Source organism: Peromyscus maniculatus, chromosome 2, assembly GCF_049852395.1.
Source record: "Peromyscus maniculatus bairdii isolate BWxNUB_F1_BW_parent chromosome 2, HU_Pman_BW_mat_3.1, whole genome shotgun sequence".
NCBI classification, from domain to species: domain Eukaryota; kingdom Metazoa; phylum Chordata; class Mammalia; order Rodentia; family Cricetidae; genus Peromyscus; species Peromyscus maniculatus.
In genome coordinates this window covers 149,337,812-149,345,660 of record NC_134853.1, presented here as the reverse complement: position 1 = coordinate 149,345,660, position 7,849 = coordinate 149,337,812, and positions in this window count along the sequence as shown.

The window sequence follows — 7,849 nt, the reverse complement described above, 5'->3', positions numbered from 1 at the left end:
GCCCCTTCCTGGTCCCATGTGGCTTAGCCCCTTTGCTCCTCACCTGGGCCGTTCCAGGGAGGTGCTAGTCTTATCCCCATTCTACGGATGGAAAAACTGAAGCACAGGATGGGACCGTTACTTGCTTGCTGTGGCCCAACTAGTCTAAAAAGGAATGGGGATTGGAATGGAGGCCAGATGATTCTAGAAGCCATCCCCAGAGCTGAGGTCCTCGCTCATCTCCACCTCCCCCTCATCCTGGGCTCTGAAGGAGAGAATTGTCACCAAGCAAAGCCGCGGCATGAGCATGGGCCAGGCCCTACAGTAGGCTCTTCCTCTTGCAATCTGTAACCTCTGGAGGTGATTTAGGAGACCCCAGGCTGAATGTGCTTTGTGGGGTCCCCTAAAACAAAAAACTGGGATTGCATGTTCTTCCTCACTCCCTGGGAAACGCTGGAATTAATAAACTCGGGGTTCTTCCCTGATTTCTCAGAGCATAAAGGACCCTCACTGCAATAAAGGAAGGGACATGAAGTCCCAAACAGAGAGCAGGGTAGGAGCCACTGGGAAGGCCCGCCTCCCGTGACATCGTAGAGTTTGGATTGGATACCACAGCAGCTCATCATTTTTTTTTTTTTTTTTTTTTTTTTTGCCCCAGAAAAGATTATAAAAGACTCTTCAGCATTCACCCCACGCCACATCTTGAAAAGGGTTGCCCCATTAAGGCAACAAAATCCGGCAGGGTGAGGACTGGAAAGGTGAGGACTGGAAAGACTGCTTAATTGATAAACTGTTTCACTGAGTCCCTGAGTTCAGATCCCCATCCACAGGTAAAAAGTTTGGCAAGGAGGCCCCAACCGGTACTTCAGTAGGTGAGCTCTGAGTTCAGTGAGAGAACCTGCCTCCAAAAATAAGGTGGAGTGCCACTGAGAAAGACACCCAGTGTCAATGTCTGTCCTATACACACACACACACACACACACACACACACACACACACACACACACACACACACACGAGCTCCTGGGAGACCTGGCCAATCAATTCCTTTGCTACCTCATTTGAAAATGTTTCTTCTCCTTCAAAAGCCTGGCTGAGCCCTGACATCAAAATGATACAGAAATTGAGGACTCATGGCCAGGGTTCGAATCCCGACAACTTCTGGATAAGTGGTCAGAGCCACAGAGGAACCAGGGTGGAGGGCCTGGAGTAGAACCGTGCAATGCTGGGAGACCCCAGAGGCCTCTGGGGACCCACATGTGATGGCTGGAAAGGTGGGGGAGGGGCACAGATCATGACAAGGGACAGCTGGTAATACTGCTATGCTCTGGAGAAACAGGTGCAGAGCGGATTCCCAGGAGAGGGATAAGGCGTGCCTACTTTGTGTGACATCACTTGATATAAGCTGTGGGCAGACAGTTTTGCTTTTATAGTGATAAATTTATTTTAATGTGCCTTATAAAAATATATATAACCAGCCCATGAATTCTTTGATTCCCCACTTATGAGAGCTTATAAAGCTCCATTTTAAAACAGACACGTTAAACTAAAAGGCGGTCAGTGAATTTAAAGGACACAGGAAGGATGACATGGCAGCTATGGCCTGGCTTGAAACCCCAAGGCCTGGGAAAGCCTGGCACCTCTCAGTTGCTGTGCTATCTCAAGAACAGAACTTGGCCTCTCTGAGCTGCTGTCTCCACCCCGAAGAGGTGGCAGATGAAATAAATGAGGTCACCGGAAGCATCTGCTGGCTTCCTCCATGGCAGCCCCACCCACCACCTCCATCTACACCCTGCCAGAGGGCTGGGAGGAGGCACAGATGGGATTTGAACCCTGGTCTGCTGGATCCCAAATCTTGGACTGGGTTGCAAGTACTGCCAGAAATACACATACTCTATACACTGTCTACCTGCTGGGCCCTGGAGTCCCAGGGTGTCCCTTGCTCCTGCCTGGGTCACCGGTCTCCAGAGGCTAGTGACTCTCTAGTGGAGCCCACAGTGCCCTCTTGAATGAGCCTGACCTCCCAACAGCTGTCCTGAAGAGTGGGTGACCATTATCTTCAGAATCAGACTCTACCCGAGGCCACCGTTGTTGTCGGGACAGAGCACCTCACAGCACCCACCTGGTTACCCCAAAACCTGCACTTGCAATTATTTTTCATGGCAAAGAGACTTCCAGAGAGGGACGGGTTACAGATCCAGAAATCAGGAGATGGTCTTAGGTGGCTCACACAGGCCCTGTGAGTGAAGGAAGGCAACAGCAGCCAGTGATACAGGAAGACACCCCAGGGCTAAGAGGATGATGGATCCGTAAGCCACAGAGTGCAGGCTGCTTTTAGGAGCTGGAAGAGACAGAAGAGGGGATCAGCACCTGGGGGCTCCTGTTCTTGGAGCTTAGCTGTGGGGAACCCACTCTGGGCTCCCAGCCTCCAGACTGTAAGACAACCAACTCCTGTTATTCATGGTGACTTGCTCTTTAGTAATAGATGTTAACACCCTGTGCATCCTCCTTGGAGGCCACCCTCCCTATTCATATGCATGGAACCCTCAACTCCTGGCTGTGGCTGTGGTTGGGCCTCGATGGTCTAATGAGGAGGTTTCTTCATGTACAGAGCAGTGACCAGGACAACCCCACTTCCCAGGGGACAATTTAGGACATTCAGAGGCCAGCAGCACAGACTTCTGCTAGGCACCCCCCAGGCCACCACTATAGTTGGTGGAAACTTTGCTCCCTGCTGGCCAATGGAGCCCTGGGTGGCTCAGACCCCCCGCAGTCACCTAGATTAGAAGGAATGGAGGGAAGACTCCAATCTGCTCCCCAAACTGTCCTTGCACCAGATCTGGCAGAGCAGATCTATGATCTCAGCTGCCCAGGAGGCTGAGGCAGGAGGATCAAAGGTTCAAGATCTGTCTGGGTTCTACAGTGAGTTCAGGGCTAGCCTGGGCAACTTAGGGAGACATTTTCTCAAAAGGAGAGGCCTGGGGGCTCAGCTCAGTGACAGGGTGCTTGGGTAGCATGTGAGGCCCCGGGTTCCAACCCTAGTGCTGAAAAATATGATAAATCAGTAATGTAAAACTGTCTGCAGGCCGGGCGGTGGTGGCGCACGCCTTTAATCCCAGCACTCAGGAGGCAGAAGCAGGCGAATTTCTGTGAGTTCGAGGCCAGCCTGGGCTACCAAGTGAGTTCCAGGAAAGGCGCAAAGCTACACAAGAGAAACCCTGTCTCGGGAAAAAAAAAAAACCTGTCTTTGCAGACGTGCTATCTGGTGAGACGTCTGAGAGCCTCGCTCATCATCTCTCCTGAGGAGACCGAGTTCCTGCTGGGGGTCCTTCTCTGTCACTTGCCACAGTCTACTCCAGTCTAAACAGACCTTCGCCTCCGTGGAGGAGGAGTGCCCGCCACTTTCTCTGTGGGGCCAGCACCGCCGGCTCAGAACACCCCTCTCCACCCACATGCTGGGAGGTAAAAATAACCCTCACAGATCCACCAGGTTTCACATTTCAACAATGAGTGTGGGAGTCTGGGTCCTTTCAGCCAACCCCGTGCGGCTGGGCTGCTATCGCATCTCCACGTGGGACCTTCTGACCGCCACCTGTTCGGTCCTTGATGGAGCCCTCCCTTGAAAGTCACCCCCAGCTCCAGCTGGGAAAGGAAGGCCAGAGGGGTGCTGCTGTACTCGTAGCTGACCTGGGCCTGAGGCAGGATACACAACAGCCCAGCGGCAGAACCTTCTAGGGGTCCTCCGGGACAACGTGGGCGGCTTTGGGAGCCTCTTCTAACCCAAGGGTGGCTGGCCACTCTGGGGCCTTCTGCCTGCTCAGAAGTATGATGTTGATGGTGCTCTGTGACCTCATCCCCTGAGAACTATAGGCCCCAGGGTAGAGTCACAGGAAATATGAGAAGCCAGAGAGCACCCTGTCTCTCTCAGCCCACCCAGTGTGCTGGCCCAGGCCTGCCTGCATCCCTATGTGAAGAGACATGGCCCTCTGAGAGTCACCCAGGCAAACACAGCCTCAGACGTGGCCCAAGTCTCCAGGGAGTTCCAGACTTTCAGAGGACGCTGCTCCGAGGCTATGTGTTGAACCCCCCATCCCCCAGGCTCCTCAGCAGGCAGTACAGAGGCCACAGCTACCCGGGAGGCAGAATTACACACACCCACATGTTGAGACCTCCATGGGGCCCTGCAGACAGGAGACCTTAGGGTCGCCACCCCATGGTTGTCAGGGACTCTGTTGCAAATCATCTAAACAGCCCAGCTGGTGCCCTTGGTTGAAGATTGGCTCTGAGCACCCACCAGGACCCAACATGGGGGGTGTGGATGTGACCAGTGCTATGGGAGGGGAGCAGAACACTGGACCTGGAGGTAAAGGCAGGCCCTGTTCTCTCCCAGCTCTGACCTAGGGAGTGAGATTGTCACACTGCATCCCAACACACACACACACACACACACACACACACACACACACACACACACACTGCTACCCCACCCCCCTAGGAAGTAACTAAGGTAGCACCTGTAACTTATCTATAGTAAGAATTACCTCATAGGGCATTTCCCCCACAAAGGGGATTTTTATTTAATCCAATAAAACAACAACGGCCACTAAACAAAAATAATAGGCCCTGCCCCTGAAAGAAGCTAAAAATAAAAATGCAAGGCAGAGGGCTATTTATGTTTTAAAGAACCTGCTGTTTGGGCCCTTCTAGGAAACCTACAGTTTTTCTGATTTAAAAAGCACAGCTTCCATGAGCAGGGGTCCTAACCATTGTCTGAACTCCCTTCTCCCCAGAAAGGCCACTGCTGTGATTGGAGAAACAGCAGCCCCTTGGAATCGGAGGACAAAAACTGTATCATACCTGGAAGGAAGAGACAGAGCCCAGGTCCCTGGTGGCAGCAAAAAGCCTGTCTCAGGCCTGGACATTTTACACTGTGAAAAAAGAAACTGTCCACGTATTCTGACCTCCTGCAGGAGTTCAACAAACAGCTTGTTTTCGGGCCAGTGAGAGGGCTCAGTGGGTAAAGGTGCTTGCTGCCAAACCGGATGGTCCTGAGTTCGATCTCAGGGACCCACATGATGGAAGAAGGGAACTGACTCCAGCGCGTGCACCACGGCCTGCTTTTAGCTGCTCACATCGGAGCCATCACATGACACACGGGGTGTGTGGTTAGTCTAGTTAGCGTGACAGAATCTAGGACCGACTAGGAGAGAAGGCTCTGGCATTTGTGTGAGAGATTAGCTAGATTAGGCTAATAGAGGCGGGGTGTGTACTGGAGTCCTGGACCAAACAGTAAGGAGGAAGCAAGCTGAGCAGTGAGCACTGGGTTCTCTCTGCTTCCTGATGGCAGATGACAGCCGTCTCACAGTCCTGCCTCCACATCTTCCCTACCTCGATGGACCACACTCCCAAGCCATGAGCCCAGACAAACTCTTCTTCCCTTGGGTTCCTTTGTCAGGTGCTTGACTTTGTCTAAGCCATGAGAAAAGTAATTCCCAAGGTCACTGCTCTCAGGGAGACAGTCCACAAAGATGTCCATCTACGTGGCTATTTAATCTGAATTCACTGCCCCCAAGCCTGGCTTCTGATCTTGACGAGAGCTCAGAAGTGATGTGTGACTTTGGGATCGTCACGTCTCTGCTTCCCCATCTGTAACGTCAGGGAGGGCCAAGCACCCCCAAATCTTTATCCTCTGAGGTCCTCCTGCACATCTGTGCCCAACAGCTGGCTGCCCTCCAGCAGGATGGAGCTGATGCTGCCCTCTGAGTTCTTGGCTCTGGGTAAACAGCCAGGAGGCCCTGCTGCCTGCCAGACCTCTGGCCGGCAGCTCTCTGGAGACGCCAATAAATCTCGTCAGGTGATGAAGAGCCCGGCTCCTGCCAGCAAGCCGTGAACTGAAGAGCCCCATTGTGGCTAGGCCTCCCTCTGGCAGGGCCTTGCTCAGCCCCTGGGCAGGTTGCAGGTCTAGGCTTTGAGGAAGCCAGCTCTATAGTCTGGGTACTCAGTTATGGCTGGCCCCCGCTAGGCCATTGCTGGACCTCCACCTCCCTGCAGGGTGTATGCTCACACACGCACACGCACACGCACACGCACACACACACACACACACACACACACGTATACACACACACACACACACACACACACGTATACACACATATACATAGCCCTGCAACCACGGCACACTTGATACACCTCAAACTCACCCTTCTAGGGATGGATGCCTTTTGCTTCCATTGCTGGCCCTCAGCCTCCTTTGTCTTCACCTCCAACTTTCTCTCTCCATTCACCCAAGCCCTGTGGCTTCTAAGTCCCTCTCACATGCCACCATCAGGGTCCAGCCACATCAACTGTCCCTGTACCTCAATGTGCAGCGAGGCTGAGACCTCACCCTGGGCAGCCTCCTGGCCACCACATTCAACTGTCTAGACAAGGAAGGAGCTAGGCTCAGGGAATTGAGGGGTTGGGATCTCTTATTAGACCCTGGCCAAGGACTTCTGTGTCTAGAGAGCAAGTAGCTAGGCCACCATGCCACAACCATACACGTGATCAATTAGGAACTTTTGACAAATAAACCAACAAGAGCCTGTGTCCCATCTGGGGCTACACCATCCCCAGATCAACTCAGCCCCATCCACAGGCATGTATCAAGATCCTGGCTGGATACGGGCCACCTCGTTGTTAAGGGAACTTGGTCCTTGGTCTTGCCCTCACCCAGGATGGCATCGTGAATGTGCTCTTCTGGCCTGTGTTGTCATCACTAGGTGACGGGGTGCTCACTCAGTCTTTACTAAGTACCTACTGTGTGCCCGGGGCTGGGCTCTAGATGCACAGCAGTGACCCACCCAAGGTTCCACCTGCAGGCTGCCCAAAGGTCCCGGCCCCACCGACAGAGGTCAAGCAGGGCTTTGGCAGGGCCCAGGTGGCATGCCCCAGGACCCAGCAGAAACCCTTCAGGGACAAGTGGGGACCACAGTCTCAGCTTTAGTAATGGTTCCCAAGACAGGTACCAAGGCCTCCACTTAGTAAAAGGCACAATCAAAATGACGCCAGCCCGCTAAAAATACCTCCCTGGAGAAGAATCAGGTGCAGATCCTGGGGAGGGCACAGCCTGGCTTCCTACCCTATCTCTACCCGGGCAAGCTGGACGACAAAGCCTGGTGTCTGTCGGCACCTCCCTGGGGCCCCGTTTTCTCGGTGGTAAGAAGGGGGTGACAATGACCCTGTCCTGCTTACGGAATTACTGTGACGACTAAGAAAAAACGCTGGGGAAATTGGACTGGGCAGGTGGCCTGTGAGGACCTACTCCTCCCCCCACCCATCACCGTCATCCCCTCAGCCAGTTGCGCTCCTGAAAGCCGGTTCTGAACAAGCCCTCTCTGCCTCAAGAGCTCTCAATGGCTCCCTATGGTCTGCAGGCTCCATTTGGCACCATCGAGAGCCAGTGTTTTCTGGTGTCCGGCCTCCTGGTGAATCTCTCACAGGCACAGGCCTCTCCCTAGGCACAGTCCACACCTCCAGGGCATCATGCCCAAGAGGACCTGGGGTACAGGCCAAAAATGACATTAGTACCCCTGCCCCCAAGCCTCCTCCCTCGCACTGGAGGGAAACGCGGGGGTGGTTGTGGTTGGAGAGGCATGCCATTTCCCAGACAGCCTATCTGAGGCTGTCATTTTCCACCCACCCTAGCTGACTATGGCATCTGCGGCCTGGCATTTTGCCCAGGAAGGGGGCACCGGCCCTGCTCTACACAGTGTCTCCATACAGAGGGAAACATGCTGTCCAGGGATGGGGAGGGACCACATCGAAGAGACGCTGGGACGGTGGGCCTTTCACACTTATCATCTCCCATTGCCCTGTGAGATGATGGTTG